Consider the following 18,364-nt stretch of genomic DNA (forward strand, 5'->3'; position numbering starts at 1 on the left):
GACGGCTAATCAATGATAGAAAGCCAAAAGGAGGTGCCTCAGAATTGCTCCAATCGCATTGCCAAGTCTGAAAGACTTCATGCACAACACTTGGATTTTGTGTGCATTAAGAATTACCTAACCTTATTGCTATGCAATATTTGTGCCTTGAATTGAATTGAATTAAATTGAATTTATTGTCATGTGTACCGAGGCACAGTGAAAAGTTTTGTCTTGTGAGCAGTACAGCAGATCACATAGTTAAGTAGCATAGATAATAAATAATAGGTAAACAGCAGCAAAAACAAAAACACAGGTACAGTCTCACCAATTGCTGTTTTCTTTTCCTAAATGGTGATTCGGACCTGCAATTGAGAGATACTTAAAAGTGAGAATATAAGATAATGTACATTTGTTTGGATAGTGAAACATTTATTCAGCGACATAAAAGATAAAGGACTGAGAAAATAACTAGATCCACATGTTCTTTACAGTAACCAGGGGCTACTTGCCATAGACCAAAAGAATTTCACAATTAAAGGAAGTCTAACCCCAGTTTACTTGCCCTTAGAGTGTATTTCAATGATGTCTCTCTGATTTTTGCACTTGACGACACATTACTCTCTTGAATCCTTGAGGTTGTCCTCAGTCACTTTCCTCATCTTCGCCTTCAGAGGATTGCTGTTGATGTTCTGTTTTGATTGCATCTAATGCATGCTCTCTTGCCATCTCCTGTTACGAAGAGCACTGCATGTCACAGTGATGTGGAATATCCTTACTGAGCCATAGTGCAAGGCTCAGCCAGATGGTCCAAACTTTGAAGCCTCACCTTAAGGAGACCTAAAGTCTGTTCAATTATGGTCATGGTGGAAGCACAGGCAGCAACATATCTTCATTCTGTATCAGTTTATGGGTTTCATAAAGGTGTCATGAGCCGTATTTAGAGACGATATCCCTTGTCTCCCAGCTGCTTTTCCTGTGTGGCCCAAGGACCTTGGAAGCCAGCAGGAAACTTTTTTTTAAATATGTAGTTCCAAGAGTAATTGGTGCAGATCTCCCAAATCTGGCATTATACTCTCATCAAATTTGAATATTAATGGTTGGAAACATTTTCAGTTGACAACCTCTGCAGCTCAGTGATATACTCTTTCAAAGCAAGATGGGTACAATGTTGCAATGTGCCCCTGGGAGAAGACAAGAATGTCTGTACTTGGGCTGCTTGACTCTTTTTGTCATTGGAGGAGGAATATGGTTCAGTATCTATGGATGCATTTATGGGTCAAGGATCTAGAGGCATCGTACAGAACCCCAGTTAATCCATGAAACAAGCCCTTCACATAAAATTTCAGCACCACTGTACTTTGACAGCCACTGTAATGGGACCACCATTGTGTCCTTCTAACTCAAATGACATCAAAGATAGGCCAGTAGTAGCAGCACAAGTCCTATTCTAGCAGATGATAGTTCGATGCTGAGGGCCCAAGATTATTTTAATTGGCAGTGTCAACGTGTTTCTGAGAGATTTGTGAAGTCCCTCCCACTCACCGCTCCCAGATCTCCCCTCCAATGCTGTGTACAATTTCACCTTTCATTGTAATCATTCCGTCAGTGACCCAGTCCAGTGAAGTCTGTCCACAGATTTGTGTTTCCCACTTTACCCACAACTCCGTGGACTGCCCCGGCTATTAATGCCCAAATCCCAGGAATGACTGTAGTCTACCCTCCAGTCTACAACCCGTACTAATGTCTCCACAGCACCATGACTGATGTGTTTATAATCCCCAGACAGATTACACTTGACCAATCGCCAGAACGCAAAAACCACAGATTCATAAATTCTAGAACCAAGCTCTGTTGACTGGAATCTAACCATCCCTTTGGCAGACCGCACACCTCTCTTGTTTGTGCCAACTGACATAATCCACCCTGATGGTCCCATTTGACTTTCTGACATGGTAATTTCGTTGAAAAATGTGCAGTGTGTTTGCAATATAAGCTGCTGTCACCTGATGTCGGTGTGACACTGAGAAAGCACAATGCCATATGTTGACCCCTTCACTATTCAGTACTCCAACCAGTGACAAGCTGCCCAGCTTTCCCTCTCTGCTTTCCCTCAGAGCAAGCCAGACAGGCTGGAAGCCTCCAGCTGAGCACAAAGTTAATGAGTGATGGGAGTAATAGATGTATCCTGTGATGATATGTGAGATATGCTTGTGTCTGCATGCAAAGCAACCAGTTAGAAGCATGCAAATTGTAGTTTACTAAAGGCTCCAGAGGTTGGAGAAGCAAGAGGGGAGCTGATACCACTATGCATATACAGTACTTTGGCTTTCATATCAAATACTAGCATTTGATTTGGAGAGAATTGGAAGCTGCATACAAATGAGAAGAGTTGGGTAATTAATGAGGCACAAATGCAGGGAAATGTGGTAGTCACCATCCATTAGCAAGATTTACCATTTAAATCTTAAGAGAAAAATTGCAAAATGTTTTCTCAACACCGAGATTTTATTTTTATTTTCACCATTTTTTTCCAACATGTTGTACCACTGCCCATGTTGTCTAATAAAACTGAATAGATCCTTAACAAAATAATATATTTGCAAGTCCCTCAGATATCAGCAGTGTTTATCCCTACTGTGTTGTATTGTTTCTCATGGGAGAACTTGCCCTGATATGAATTGCATTCCTGTCCTTTCCTAATGAATCTCCTACGAGCCAACAGCCTGGGAGTTACTATTGACAAGAAACTGAACTTGGACTAGGTATAAAAATACAGGGCCTACAAGAACAGGTCAGAGGCTATGAATACAGCAGCGAGTAACTCACCTCCTGACTCCCCAAAGCCTGTCCATCATCAACAAGGCACAAGTCAGGAGTGTGCTCAAATATTCCCCACTTGCCTTGATGAGTGCAGCTCTAACAACACACAAGAAGTTTGACACCGTCCAGGACAAAGCATCAGCTTGATTAGCACCACATCTATATGTAGCCATTCCCTCCACAACTGATGCTCAATAACAGCAATGTATCCCGTTCATGAGATGCACTGCAGAAATTCACCAAAGATCCTCAGATAGCAACTTCCAAACCCATAATCACTAGAAGGACAAAGGCAGCAGACACATAGGAACACCACCACCTAAAGGTTCCCCTCCAAGCCGCTCACCATCTTGACTTGGAAATATATCACCATTCCTTCACTGTCGCTGAGTCAAAATCCTACACTTCCCTCCCTGAGGGCATTATGAGTCAACCCACAGCATTCAAGAAGGCAGCTCACCACCATCATCTCAAAGGCAACTAGGAATGGTCAATAAATGCTGGTCCATTCAGCAATGCCAATGTCCCACAAGTGAAAAGAACCCCCTGTATTTACTTTATTGTAATGGTGAAACAATTCTTCAATATAAGTTGTCTTGATATGAGATGCACATAACTCTCTTGTTTCTCAAGGACGCACTGTTATTCCCTTTGTCTTTTGCTATGGGTACCCTCATCATATATTCCACTTACTCCTCCCCTTTGGTAAACAGCAGAAAAACTGTTATTTCCCAGTTCCTTCCTAATTTGAAGAGTCATATCAGACTCAAAATGTTAATTTTGTTTCTCCACAGATGCTGCCAGACCTGCTGTGTTCCTCCAGCATTTTCTGTTTTTTTTTCAGATTTCTAGCATCTGAAGTATTTTGCTTTTATTTGAGCATATTTGCAAATTGAGTTTCACTTAATTAATTGAGTTTTAACTAGCTTTTATCTGAATTTTTAATGTGGTTATTGAACAGACCTGACATGATCCCCTGCAGCCCTCAATTGCCTACAGCAATTTTGGTTAATTCCTTGTTTATTTGGTTCAGAAATGTTGAGGTGCAAAAAGCACAACTTTATTCCAATAAGTGATGAGTTAACAGGGATAGGAAGTATATTGCCTTCCAAATAAGTGTTAAGAATTTTTGTGATCATCTTGTGACTGTCTGCAAATTTGCTATTTCTTAAAATCTTTCAGAACTTGACAAGGGCAGAGCAGTAGCCATTGTTTACTTGAATTTTCGTAAATCCTTTGACAAAGTTCCACATGTTAGACTAATTGGTAAAGTCAAGTCACATGAGATTCAGGGTGAGCTTGCCAATTCGACACAAAATCAGCTTAACGGCAAGAGACAGAGTGATGGTGGAGAGTTGTTTTTTAGACTGAAGGCCTGTGACTAGCAGTGGTCCACGGGGATCGGTGCTGGATCCAATTTTATTTGTCATATAAGAGAATATAGAAGGCATACTTAGTAAGCTTGCAGATGACACCAAGATTAGTGGTATAGTGGACAGTGAAAAAGGTTATCTAAGATTACAAAGAGATCTTGATCAGTTGGGTCAATAGGCTGAGGAGTGGGAAATGAAGTTTAATTTGGATAAATGTGGAGTATTGCATTTTGGTAAAACAAACAAAGGCAAGGCATCTCCATATCATGAAAGGCAAGACTCATACACTTAAAAGTAGAGCCTTGGGCAATGTTGTGGAACAGAGACACATAGGGGTTCAGGTACATAATTCTTTGAAGTTTGCATTACATCTAGGGTTCTTAAGAAGGCATTTAGCCTGCCTGCCTTCATTGCTCAGAAGTCTGAGTATAGGAGTTGGATGTTGAGGTTCTACAGAATGTTGGTGAGGTCTCTTCTGGAATACTGTGTGCAGTTCTTGTTCGCCTTTTTTTTAATTAGATTTGATTCCCTACAGTGTGGAAACAGGCCCTTTTACCCAACAAGTCCACACCGACCCTCTGAAGAGTAACCTAACCAGACTCTCTGACTAATGCACCTAACACAATGGGCAATTTAGCCTGGCCAATTCACCTGGCCTGCAGGAGGAAACTGGAGCACCCGGAGGAAATGTGCAAACTTCACACAGCCAGTCACCCGAGGCCAGAATTGAACCTGGGACCCTGGTGCTTTGAGGCAGCAGTGCTAACCACTGAGCCACCGTGCCACCCTTTACAGAAGGATTTGATTAAGCTGGAGAGGGTTCAGAAGAGATTTGCCAGAATGTTGCCAGAAATGGAGGGTTTGAGTTGCAAAGAGAGATTGGATAGGCTGGCAATTTCTTTTTCACTATAGTTTAGGCAATTGAGGGGTATTCTTATACAGGTTTATAAATAATGAGGGGTATAGATAAGGTAAATGGCAGGTATCTTTTCCCTAGGGTGGGGGATTTTAAGACTAGTGGGCTTTAACGTGAGAGGAGGAAGATTTAAAAAAAGAGACATGGGGGCATTTTTATTACACAGACAGTGGTTCCTATGGAATGAACTTCCAGAGGGAGTAGTGGATGCAGGTACAATTACAATGTTTAAAAGACATTTGGACAAGTACATGAATAAGAAATGTTTGGAGGGATATAGTTCAAGCACAGGTAAGTGGGACTAATTTAGTTTGGGATTATGGTCAACATGGATTAGCCATGACGTGGAGGTGTCGGTGTTAGACAGGGGTGGACAAAGTTAAAAATCACACACCAGGTCATAGTCCAGCAGGTTTATTTGGAAGTGCTAGCTTTCAGAACGCTCCTCCTTCATGAGTTAGCTAGTGAAACAGAATTTATAAGTAAAAGATCAAAGTGTCATACAACTGATGCAATGTATTAGATATAACCAAAATGGCTGTTAAGTATTTAATTACTCAGAATGGGGATGCAGGTTTCAATTATTTATTATGTAAATCCCAAAATTTATTTCAAGTCACTGCCCTGAGATAACAAAGTTTTATCAGTATCTTAAAAAAAGGTGACATCTCAGGTCAGCCTATACTCAAAGGCCTGAGCAATGAAGACAGGCAGGTTAAATGCCTTCTGAACAACCTTATCCGTATGTCATGCAAAGAATATTGTGCCTGAACCCCTAGGTGTCTCTGTTCCACAACATTGCCCAAAGCCATACTTTTAACTGTGTGAGCCTTGCCTTTGTTTATTTTACTAAAGTGCTATAAAAATGTGAGGTTTGTCTAATACATCGTATCAGTTGTATGACGCTTTGATATTTTACTTATAAATTCTGTGTCCTTTGATCCTGCCCCTCTAGCTACCTGATGAAGCATGTACTTTCAAATTAACCTGTTGGACTATAACTTGGTGTTGTGTCAATCTTAACTTCACTATGGATTAGTTGAAACGAAGGTTATGTTTCTGTGCTGTATGACTATGACTCTACACCTTAATTTGACACTGAGTTGCAGTCCCTTTCATGGTGACAACTTTAATTAATCATAGGTTATTGTGTAACTGCAATGGAGATGCTGTTGTGTGTTTCCTGGTGGTAAGCCCCCCAACAAAAGTGGTGCTTTAAAAAGTAAATTGAACAGTGTAAAAAGATTTTTAATTACAGTAGCAGCTGTAGCACAGAGTGTAATGCTTTAATCTCTCCCGACCTCCTGCAGCGATAGTAAGCATTGTTAAAGGATTCCATTATCTAAGGAGCTCTGCTTAAAGCTAAACCCTGGAGCACTAGAAATTAATATCTGTATCTGCACAAACACTGCAGCAGGTGAAGCTGTGTTACAGAATCATTTACACACAGTAAGTTGGTACTTGATGGTGTCTGATATGCACAATAGTTCTTCATTACATTTAAAGGGTTTAATACTTCTCAATCAAAACTATGGTACCACTGAGCTACATTCTTTAACGTAGATATACAATCGTACATTAATTGGTAAAATGATAGTTGAGTTCTCTATTTGAAATTAAGATTATGTACTTAAAAAGTTAACAGGAGACTGTATTTACATGTCTGATTTCTCCACATTGCTGCTGTGGACTGAGTTCAGAGTCACTTGTCTGTTATATGACATTAAAGCTTTTACAATCCTACCAAACTGAATAGCCCAGTATCATGATTTGGAGGTGCTGGTGTTGGACTGGGTGTACAAAGTTAAAATCCGCACTACACCAGGTTATAGTCCAACAGGTTTATTTGGAAGCACTAGTTTTCAGAGCGCTGAACCTTCATCAGATGGTTGTCAATCACCTGATGAAGAAACAGCACTCCGAAAGCTAGTTCTTCCAAATAAACTTGTTGGACTATAACCTGCTGTGTGATTTTTAACTTCGTAGCCCACTATCAACATCCTGGAGTTACCATTGACCAGAATCAGGTAGTGGTAATGACTGACAGAAGTTTAAGATGTGCCTTCTTCAAAGTTACTTGTTAAAAATATTATTTCATGGGATCTGGGCATCACTGGCAAGGCCAGCATTTGTTGTCCAGTTTTATTTGCCCTTGGAGAGATGGCTCACGAGGCTATTTCAGAGGACAGCCGAAGAGTCAATCACATTACTGTGGACCTGGAGTAACAGGTTATCCTTACGTGGTCTGGTCTACAGCGTTCTTCAGGGATGGAAACTTAGTGAACCTGATGTGTATCTATGACAAACACCAATAGTCTCATGGTCCCCATTACTAAGACTTGCTTGCAATTTCTGATTCTATTGTGTTTAAATTCCGCTAGCTGCTGGCATCAAAATACCTTATCTAGCTTTTAGAGGCTACCTTGTTGGTTTTCAGGAGCTGATCACCATGCTCACCAAGTGATTTATTGGACAGTGCAGTGTTATGAAGATGTGGGCATACTTTAAAAGAATTAAAAGCAGCAGAACTGCTGGACACAGCACCAAGTGTTCTCAATAAGGCAACAAGGTAACACTTGATCGAACAACTCAATTAGCTCGTTGCCTGGAGACAAAAACAAATTTGAATTCGGCCAATCAATTTAAATTATACCCTGAAAAATATCAAACTCCAATCTAGTTTGAATTAAGTATATTGACAATCTTAAAAGCCAGTGACAAAATCTGATGTTCTGGGGTATAAGACCAAGGAAAATTGAACAGTTGGGAGAACTGACAAGCCACCAGCATGTGACAGACTGCTTGAAAAATAGCTCTCAGAAAAGAGGAAGATTCAAATAGAAGAACGAAAAGCTGCCTGGCTTTGAGATAAGAAGTGTGGTTTTGTAAATCTTAATTGGGAGTTATATCGGACTATGGAAATGTGTTGCTGGAAAAGCGCAGCAGGTCAGGCAGCATCTAGGGAACAGGAGAATCGACGTTTCGGGCATTAGCCCTTCTTCGGGCTAATGCCCGAAACGTCGATTCTCCTGTTCCCTAGATGCTGCCTGACCTGCTGCGCTTTTCCAGCAACACATTTCCATCTCTGATCTCCAGCATCTGCAGACCTCACTTTCTCCCCAGTTATATCAGACTAGTATTATGGAAGGGAAGGTAAAAGATAGGTTAGAGGAAGGAGTTGTGAATAGTTGTTAGTTAATTATTCTCTGTTATACTTTAAGAAATAAAGTTGTTAATTTTTCCTTTATATAGTTTTTGGCCACTCGAATTTTTATGAATTACTGCATGGGATCAATCTTTTCTGTGTTGCTGCTTTTAAAATAAGCAGGAGAGCTTACTCAATGTCATAACAGCAGTCACATTGTAATAATACCTCCTGTATTTGTGTTGAAACGTATGTGGTGTTTGAATCCTCATAGAAGCAGAATTAGAATAATTTCTCAATTACCAACCTTCCATTAATTACTTAGTAACAGTAACAAACTTGGTCACAAAACACAAGGGAAAATAAATAACCACAATATTTAAATTGACTCAAGACGAAAAGTATAGCTTAGCACAAACCTTTTTCAAAATGACTTCAACATCAATACACAAGAATCCAGCACACTAAACTCCTCTTCACAGGCAGCTCCACTACACATACTGGTGACGTCACAGCTGATGTGTTTTCTAGATTAGATTAGATTACTTACAGTGTGGAAACAGGCCCTTCGGCCCAACAAGTCCACACCAACCCCCTAAAAGCAACCCACCCAGACCCATTCCCCTACATTTACCCCTTCACCTAACACTATGGGCAATTTAGCATGGCCAATTCACCTAACCTGCACATTTTTGAACTGTGGGAGGAAACCGGAGCACCCGGAGGAAACCCACACAGACACAGGGAGAATGTGCAAACTCCACACAGACAGTTGCCTGAGGCGGGAATTGAACCCGGGTCCCTGGTACTGTGAGGCAGCAGTGCTAACCACAAAGCTTTCAATGACACAGTTACCACTCTTTATACTACATCTGAGATATAAATTTAACAATTGCCAGTGTTCATTACAATAGCATAAACTACATTACAATAAACTACATATTGTAGTTCCTAACCTTAAGTATTCTTAAACTAGAGAATCTATATTATTTTGCAAAGAATTAATTACCAAGTGCTACCATGTTTTCCCGGCTTCCAGTAAACGGAGTATTATTTTGTTTAAACTGTTCTTGCTTTTTTGTACACTCCCTTTCCACTCTCCTAATTGCAATCTCCTCCTACATCCCCTCAACTCTCCTCTTGCAGACTCCTCTCTTAACATCTTACATCCTGTTTCTCTTCCCCACATTCCTCTTGCAGCCACCGTCTTCTTTCCTGAGTCTTTGTAGTCTGCAACTCCATTTGCAGACACTTTCTCCCAAACTCCAGAAAAGCCACAGCCTCTGACCACTGGGAAAAGGCAGGGGGTTTGGCAAAAGCGTGGCCCCCAATACACGGCACAGCCCACAACCTCTGACAAAAATGATTGGAGGACCTACTCCTCGGAGAGTCTATCCATTCTATTTACAGGATGGATGATGTTTCTCCAATTGGTTGAATTTTCTGAGGCATTTTGTTGACTTGTGGGATATCAGTTATGGATGAGACCAACCACCCCAAAAGTATTCAGAAGATAGTCTAGACCCAAGGTTTTTTACATTAAAGATTTAATGTGTTGCATTCCAGATGCAATTTGATTATTCAAACTGTCAGATTTAAAGCAAAACATACTATTTGTTATGCTTTCCTTTATTGGTCAGAGCATTAAGTACAGGAGTTGGGAGGTCATCTTGTAGCTGTACAGGACATTGGTTAGGCCACTTTTGGAATATTCCACGCAATTCTGGTCTCCTTCCTATCGGAAGGATGTTGTGAAACTTGAAAGGGTTCAGTCAAGATTTACAAGGATGTTGCCAGGGTTGGAGGATTTGAGCTACAGGGAGAGGCTGAATAGGCTGGGGCTGTTTTCCCTGGAGTGTCGGAGGCTGAGGGGTGACCTTATGGAGGTTTATAAAATCATGAAGGGCATGGATAGGATAAATAGACAAGGTCTTTTCCCTGGGGTGGGGGCGTCCAGAACTAGAGGACATAGGTTTAGGGTGAGAGAGGAAAGATATAAAAGAGACCTAAGGGGTAACATTTCACGCGGAGGGTGATATGTTTATGGAATGAGCTGCCAGAGGAAGTAGTGGAGGCTGATATAATTGCAACATTTAAAAGGCATTTGGATGGGTATATGAATAGGAATGGTTTAGAGGGATATGGGCCGGGTGCTGTCAATGGGACTAGATTGAGTTAGAATATCTGGTCGGCATGGACAGGTTGGACCGAAGGGGTCTGTTTCTGTGCTGTACACCTCTATGACTCTATGATAGTTAAATTATAACAAAAGAAGGAATTGGAATAACTTAACTTGTTTGGAAAACTTAACAGAATAATAGATACAGTAACCATTACTAATTAACTGTTCCAACACAATTACATCCCATAAACACATGCTTGGAAAAAGACAAATTCACAAAACAGAATGTCTCATATGTAACTCCCATAGCAGGCAGAGATCCTCTTGCTTTTGGCTGTTACGGAGAGAAAGAAAGAACAGCTTTCACTTCTTCAAGACCCCAACAGCAACTGCTGCCGAAAGCTAAAACTAAAATCCAAGGAGCTCAACTACACCTATTCAGGCTGCTTCAACTTGTTCCAACTTTTAAAAAAACAAGACCTCACCAGCTGTTTATTTCCTTAGATTGCTCTCCACCTCTCATTCAATCTCTCTTACAAAAATGAAAGGACAAAATAACTTTTCCAAGCCATAGCTTTGTCATACACCCCATTTATTTTCAAGTTGTCTGGGATGGGGAAGGAAGAAGAGGACATTAGAGGTAGTAATAGTGAACTCTATCATACATCGCATTCTTGACAGCCAAGCACAATACTCTGAAAACATGTGCTGTTCCTTGCCTCCAGGATTGATAATATACCGCACAGCAGCTGGAGAAGGGTTTGAAAAGTGACAGGATAAATCCAGTTTTTCTGATCCTCTTCGGAACAAACCCAACTGGGAGGTGATGTTAAGACTTCGGCTCTAACTTAAAAAGCAGAACCTTAAGTGTGATCTTTGGAGTATTGTCCAACCCAGGTGGAAATTAGCTTCCAAGCATAGAATTCACACCCGACTTCCGGGCTATTAAGAAAAGAGCTTCCTTTTCACAAGACACTGGCACCAAATCTGGGTAACATCAAATAATGAACAAGTTCACCAAAATCCAACCAGCTCCTCTAATATTCAATAGTACTTGAATTTAAGAGCCCCAAGTATCAATATCCTGAAAGGGGTGGAGATCAAAGTAGAGCAGAAATGTAACTACTGTTGATTCAAACAAATTTGGCAGGTAGAGCTAGTGAAGCATTTACATTACTATTAGAGGGGTTATCTGGTGAGTATGATGAGGTGAAAAAAAGCCAACTGAAGTGCATATGAACTAGTACCAGATGCCCACAGACAACGTTTTAAGAATCTAAGGAGGAACCCTGGTCAAACATGCATAGAATCTGAAAGGATCAAACAAAGTAATTTTGATAGGTGGATGAGGACACTGAAAATAGATCAAACATATGACACTCTTACGTGATTATTTTGGAGGAATTCAAAAATTCACTTCCGGTGGAAGAGCAGTGAGTTAAGCTGTTGCAATAATAATAAGTCAGTTCATAATTCAAAGTTTGGCTTCCGACATCAATTTCAATTGTGAGAGATAGAAATTGGGGAAAGGAGAAATCCTTAGATAGAGAGGGAAGTGTAGATCTCATTGAAGATACTGAAGATAGTTTATGAGTTTTGAGAAGATTTGTAGCTCAGGTTGAGGTTCTGGATGTAGGTTTGCTCGATGAGCTGGAAGGTTCATCTTCAGAAGTTTCGTCACCATACACTAACATCATCAGTTAACCTCTGGTGAGACGCTGGTGTTATGTCCAGCTTTCCAGTTACGTGTTTAGGTTTCCTTGGGTTGGTGATGTCTTTTCTCAGGGGGTGGTAGATGGGTCTAAATCAAAGTGTTTGTTGACAGAGCTCCGGTTGGAGTGCCATTCTTCCATGAAGTCTTGTGCATGACTCTGTTTGGCTTGTCCTAAGATGGATGTGTTGTCCCAGTCAAAGTGGTGTTCTTCCTCATCTCATACAGATGATGAAGGACACCACTTTTTTTCTGTTTTGTTTTGTCCTGGTCAAAATGCTTCACCAGAAGCTCACTGATGTTACCTAGTACAGTGACAAAATGCCTGAAAACAAACCTTCCAGCTCAGCGAGCAAACTTACAACCATAACTAAAGATAGTCTATCATAGGTTAAAAGGGAACCCATGAGGGGAAGTTAAAAAGTTAAGGTGCTTTCACTCTAATAAAGTGGGCCACATGAAGTCGCAGTGTTCATACTTTTGAAAAAGCTTTTGGGAAAGACAGATGTAGGAAAATGGGATAAGCCAGTGAGTTTTATTGAGATGATAAAGGAAAGCACAGTGGAACCTAAAAAAGCCACAAAAGAATGTACAACTTGGTCAGGGGTTGGTTGAGAAGGAAGTGCCAGATCTCTTTAAAAATGTATTTGTATGGGTAAGGTTTAGTCACGTAAGGAAGAGCAGGTAAAGAAATTAAAATTTGAAGACATACAGAGGAATTCAATCTTTGATGTTGAAAGATGAGGAGATATGTAATTCAGCAGGGGCATTGCCAGAAAAAGTAGAAATATGGTGGAGAGCAGTGTTCCATTGTATACAATCAGGTTGGAGAGACTGGTGAAAAGTGGTGAAATGGTGGTCGGAGTAATAGAGAAACTCTCAGTTCCAGAAATACAGTTTAACCTCAGTAATGATATAGCTGGATCATAGGTGGGAGTGATGCATTCTGTGCTTGAAAAGCCAGTGAAAAATCAATCAAGTGACATGTTACAAGAAGCATACCCTGGGATTTTTCCTGACTGTAAAAGCCATGGGTCGAAGCAAGAGGAGAAATCAAGGAATAAAGGAAGTCGAAGTTTGATTATCAGAGACCATGCTTGATCAATGGTTGAAAGAAAAAAAGAACAGGTGGAGGGCAAAGTTGATATTTTTAGATCAAAGAAATTAGCTGAATTACAATAGAAAGATGAGAAAGCAGGTGTATCAAAAACCATACTCAGAAGAAAAATCTGAGTGTATCCCAAAATATTACTACCTTAGAAATGAAGTCTCGATGAGGAAATGGAAACCATCACATATTTCAAGCAGGTGAGAAATGGGCAGACGTTCATCAACTTGCATTGCCAGTGGGTGAGAGAAGGGTATGTTGTAGGTAGTACATGAATTACCAATATGGGGTCATTTGGGGGCAAGGAAAATGCAAGCCAAAACATAACATTTATATTGGCCTGGATTGCATAAGGATGTGGTTGAATTTGCCAGACATGTCATTCACGTCAGGTAACTGGAAAATCTTAGGCCCTTTACAAGAATCTTAATTGATTGCGAAGGACCCTTACCTAAAACAAAAAGTGAGAATTGGTATTCATTGACTATAATGGATGTGTCTACTAGATTTCCAGAGGCAATTTCATTATGCTAAAGGGATTGTAGAAGAGTTATTCAAAATTTTCATTAATTACATTTTACCCAAGAAATGTAATCAGACCAAGGGTCAAATTTTACATCAAAATTATTCAATGAAGTTGAGGATAACTTTAGGGGTGATACAGTGGCTCAGTGGTTAGCACTGTTGCCTCACAGCACCAGGGACTCGTGTTCGATTCCGGCCTCGGGCGACTGTCTGTGTGGAGTTTGCAGATTCTCCCAGAGTTGCATGGGTTTTCTCTGGGTGCTCTGGTTTCCTCCCACAGTCCAAAGATGTGCAGGTCAGGTGAATTGGCCATGCTAAATTGCCCATAGTGTTAGATGCATTAGTCAGGGAAGAGTCTGGGTGGGTTACTCTTGGAGGGTCGGTGTGGACTTGTTGGGCTGAAGGGTCTGTTTTCATGCTGTAGGGAATCTAATCTAAATTTAGGATTAAGACAGTTCAAATCCATTGCGTACCATCCAGAATCACAGGGAGTATTAGAATGGTGGCATCAAACTTTAAAGAGCATGTTGAGGGCATATATCCAAAAGGAGACTATCCAAGCGGATTGAGATAAAGGAATTCCATTCATAATATTTGCAATTAGGGATGCACCTAATGAATCAACTAAATTCATTCCATTTGAAATAATTTTTGGGCATGAGGTGAGAGGACCACTGAAATTAATTAAGGAGAAACTAGTGAGTCAGATCACAGAGACTACATATTTGGATTGTGTGTCACATTTTAGGCAAGATTAAATAGAAAGAGTCGGTCAGACAGCATTTGAAAGTAGCAAAGTATGTGATGAAACAGGAAGCAGATAAGAAATCAAAAATTCTTAATTTTGCTAGTGGAGATAAAGTGTTAGTGTTACTCCCAGTGGTAGGTGAACTTTTAAATGCAAGGTTTAGTGGGTCATATCAAATCAAAAGATGATGGAGTTAGGTTAGCTATTTAATTTGATAATGCCAGAGAAAGAAACCTCAGTGTGTGATTCGAATATGCTCAAAAGGGTATTTTGACAGGGAACAAAAGTAAAAGGGGAATGTGTAACTGGTTGCAACACAGAATGAAGAATAAAGTTCAATGATTCTGAATTGAACATTCCTCTAATTAGTTTGAACAATAAGAACATTTTCAAAAACTGGGATAAATTACTGAGTTAACTTCCAGAGGAAAATCTAAATGACCTTCAAGACTTATTACAATCACATGGGAGATGCATGGAAATAAGCTGGGCATTATTAATCTAATTATACATGAATGAGATATAGGAAATGTTCTGATTGAGTAACATCTTTATAGACTTAACCTTCTAAAGTTGGCACAGCTTCAAAAAAAAAAGTTGAACACATGATTAAAGACAACATAATCGAAGTGAGTTCTAGTGACTGGCACTCACCCATAGTAATGGTGCCAAAACCAGATGGTACCCAACAATTATGTGCGTACTATCACAAAATCAATGCAGTTACAAAGTCTAATTCATATTCTATTCCACATTTGGAAGACTATATTGAGAAGGTGGGTCAAGCAACTTATATTTCAAAGTTGGACTTATTCAGAAAATAGTGACCTCAGACGTACCTTTATCCAAAAGAGCTTAAGAAATTTTGGTTTTTGTGATGCCAAATGAACTGTACCAGTTTAAAATCGTACCATTTAGTATTAAAAATGCACCAGCCACATTTCAAAGACCAATCAATAAAGTCATTTCAGGATCACCCAGTTGTGTGAGGTACATTGACGATCTGGTGATTTTTAGTCACAGATGGAAGCAACATTTGGAGCATCTATCAGAATTGTTCAATCGACATTGGGAGGTTGGCTTGGTGATAAATCTGGCTGAGGATGAGTTCGCAAAAGCCTAAGTCATGTTCCTGGGTCACGTTATTGGATATGGACAGATGGCCCCATGGAATGTGAAAACAGTTATTGGGGACTTTCCTATGCCATCAACAAAGAGGGAAGTATATGATTCCTGGGACTAAGTGGCTTTTATCAGAAGTTCATACCAAATTTTAGCAGTGCGGTCACTCCATTGACTAACTTGTTGAAGAAGTGCAGGAAATGTCTGTGAACAGAAGCATGTCAGAAGGCATTTGACAGCCTGAAAGTTGTGTTAACCACTGCTCGAGTGTTGGCCACACCTAATTAGACAAGGCCATTCAAAGTGGCCATTGATGCAAGTGATGTGGGTGTCGACACTATACTCTTGCAAGGAGAAAAGAAGATATAAAAAGCTGTCAGGTATTTTTCCAGAAGACCTGACAATCATCATATAGAATATTTTACAATTGAGGAGACCTTGAGTTTCATGCTGGTATTGCAACATTTATATTTCGGGTAATATCATAGAATCTCTACAAGGTAGAAGCGAGCCATTTGGCCCATCAAGTCCACACAAACCCTCCAAAGAGCATCCTACCCTGACCCATCCCATCCCTGTAACCCTACATTGCCCATGGCTAACCACCTACCCTGTATGTCCATAATGTGCAGGATTATTTAGAATGGCCAATCCACCTAACGTGCACATATTTGGATTGTTGGAGGAAACTGGATCATCCAGAAGAAATGCACACAGACATGGGCAAGAATGTGTAAAATCTATAGTCACCCAAGGGTAGAATGGAACTTGGGTCCCTGTGAGGCAGTAATGCTAACCACTGAGCTACCCATGTTTGAGACAAATTGTATATATTGATCAATCTCTTAAAAGTTTTTGGAAAAACTTAAGGACAAAAATTCGAGACTGTTTAGATGCAGCTTACTATTGCAGCCATTCAATTTTAAAATTATACATGCAGTAGGACAAGAGAAGGTAATTGCCAACGAGTTGTTGCAACGTTGATGAAGGAAGACAGAGAAGTTCAGTGGCAGGAAAAAATGGACGAAAATAGACTGTAGTAGTAAATAGTTTGTGTGCTTAAGTTATATGTATTGTAGTGTTCTAATAGTGTGAGGCTAAGGGATTTTAAAAATGAAACCATCTTTGTATATTGATAGCTTTTTTTAAAAAACGGGGACATGTAACAATACTATGACTTTAAGAGAATTATTTTCATTTTCTTTTAAATGAAGGAAGGTTGAGACAGAGCTGAAAAGTAAATAAACAACTTGTGAAGAATTGGGTTTTTGGTTTAAAAAGTTGGAACGTTAGAAGCAGCCTGAATGGGTGGGGTCAAGCTCCCACAGAACCAGGATTTTTAGTTTTAGCTTTCAGCAGTTGCTGGGGTCTTGAAGTTGGACATGGACAGTCTTAGTCCTCACTGTTACACAGCTAAAAGCTGGGGTTCTCTTCCTGCTGCTGGAACTGCATGTGAGACAATCTATTTTACTGAATTTGCCTTTGCCAAGGGTGTGTTTATGGGATATTACTATATTGGATCAGTTAACTAGTAGTAGTTACTTATTTTGTTACGCATTGATAGAGTTACAGTTAAGCCACATTTATTGTCTGTATTTTTACACTATAGTTAAAATAGCATGTTTTACTTAAAGTCAAGTAGTTTGCCCAATTGAATTGCATTTGGAACACAACACCTTAAACATAGCACCTTTAAAATATAACAAAAAGTTAGAGTCTAGACTACCTTCTTAATATATTTTGAAGAGTTTTGGTCTGGTCCGTAACACAGGAAACTTGAACATTTCCCATTCACCATTATCCTCCTTCGCCTGGCTGAGCTCGTCACTTTGAACAACTTTTCCTTTAACTTCACTCACTTTCACCAAGTCGAAGGATACGCACATGTCCCAGTTATATCAGTTCCTTATGGGGATTGTGGATCATTCCTCATTTCAACCCTCCCATAGTTCTTTCATTGATGTACAATATAATTATTGGTACTGGTTCTCACTCTCATCAGATTGAAAGCAAAACAATTTGCATTCTTCCCTCACCTTCACCTCCCCTTCCATAACATGTTACTATTTCTGGAAATAGGCTGTCCACAAATATCCATTACAAACCTACCTCCTCCCATAGTTACCTTAACTATGTTTCCTCACTTATTGTGAGGACTCTATTCCATTCTCCCAGTTCCTGTGTCTCCATCACCTCTTTCAATAGCACCAACTTCCAAAGAGTGCCTCAGACTTGTCCTCTTTATCTTCAACTGAGGTCTCTTTCTCCCTCCTCCACAATGGTAGTTGCCTAGGTAATTGCAGATGGTGTAACAGTTGCCCAATTACCTTTTCCTTCCTCACTTTCAAAGACCACAACACACTTCCAGGGCAAAGCAGCAATTATGCACTGGTCTCTCAGTCTAATCTGTTGTATTTGCTGATCATGGTGCAATCTACTCTACACTGGTAAGACCAAATGCAGGCGGGGGTAATTGCAGAAAACCTCCACTCCATTCTAAGAATAAGCCTACAGTTATTTGCCTTTTCAATACACCATCTTGCTACAGTGTTAGCATTTCTGTCCCAGGACTACAGCAATATTCCAGTAAATCCCAACACAAGCTGGAGGAACAGCACCTTATTTTTGAGCCCTGAAGGCTGGAAAATAGTTGAATTCAATAACATCAGGTCATGAACACTCCCTTCCACCAACCATTTGCATGGGTTTGCTCTTAGCAAAGCGAACTTATGGACGAGTTGGACTGAAGGGTCTGTTTTCATGCTGTACATCTCAATGACTTTATGACTCTA

The 18,364-nt window shown here is 40.1% G+C and overlaps 1 protein-coding gene across 3 annotated transcripts in view; it reads right to left on the minus strand.

The window, feature by feature from the left end:
- nubp1 (nucleotide binding protein 1 (MinD homolog, E. coli)) overlaps positions 1–18,364 on the minus strand; it is a 165,791-nt gene that overhangs the window by 26,070 nt on the left and 121,357 nt on the right. The window lies entirely within an intron of this gene.

The sequence above is a fragment of the Chiloscyllium plagiosum genome, chromosome 21 (assembly GCF_004010195.1).
Source record: "Chiloscyllium plagiosum isolate BGI_BamShark_2017 chromosome 21, ASM401019v2, whole genome shotgun sequence".
NCBI lineage: Eukaryota > Metazoa > Chordata > Chondrichthyes > Orectolobiformes > Hemiscylliidae > Chiloscyllium > Chiloscyllium plagiosum.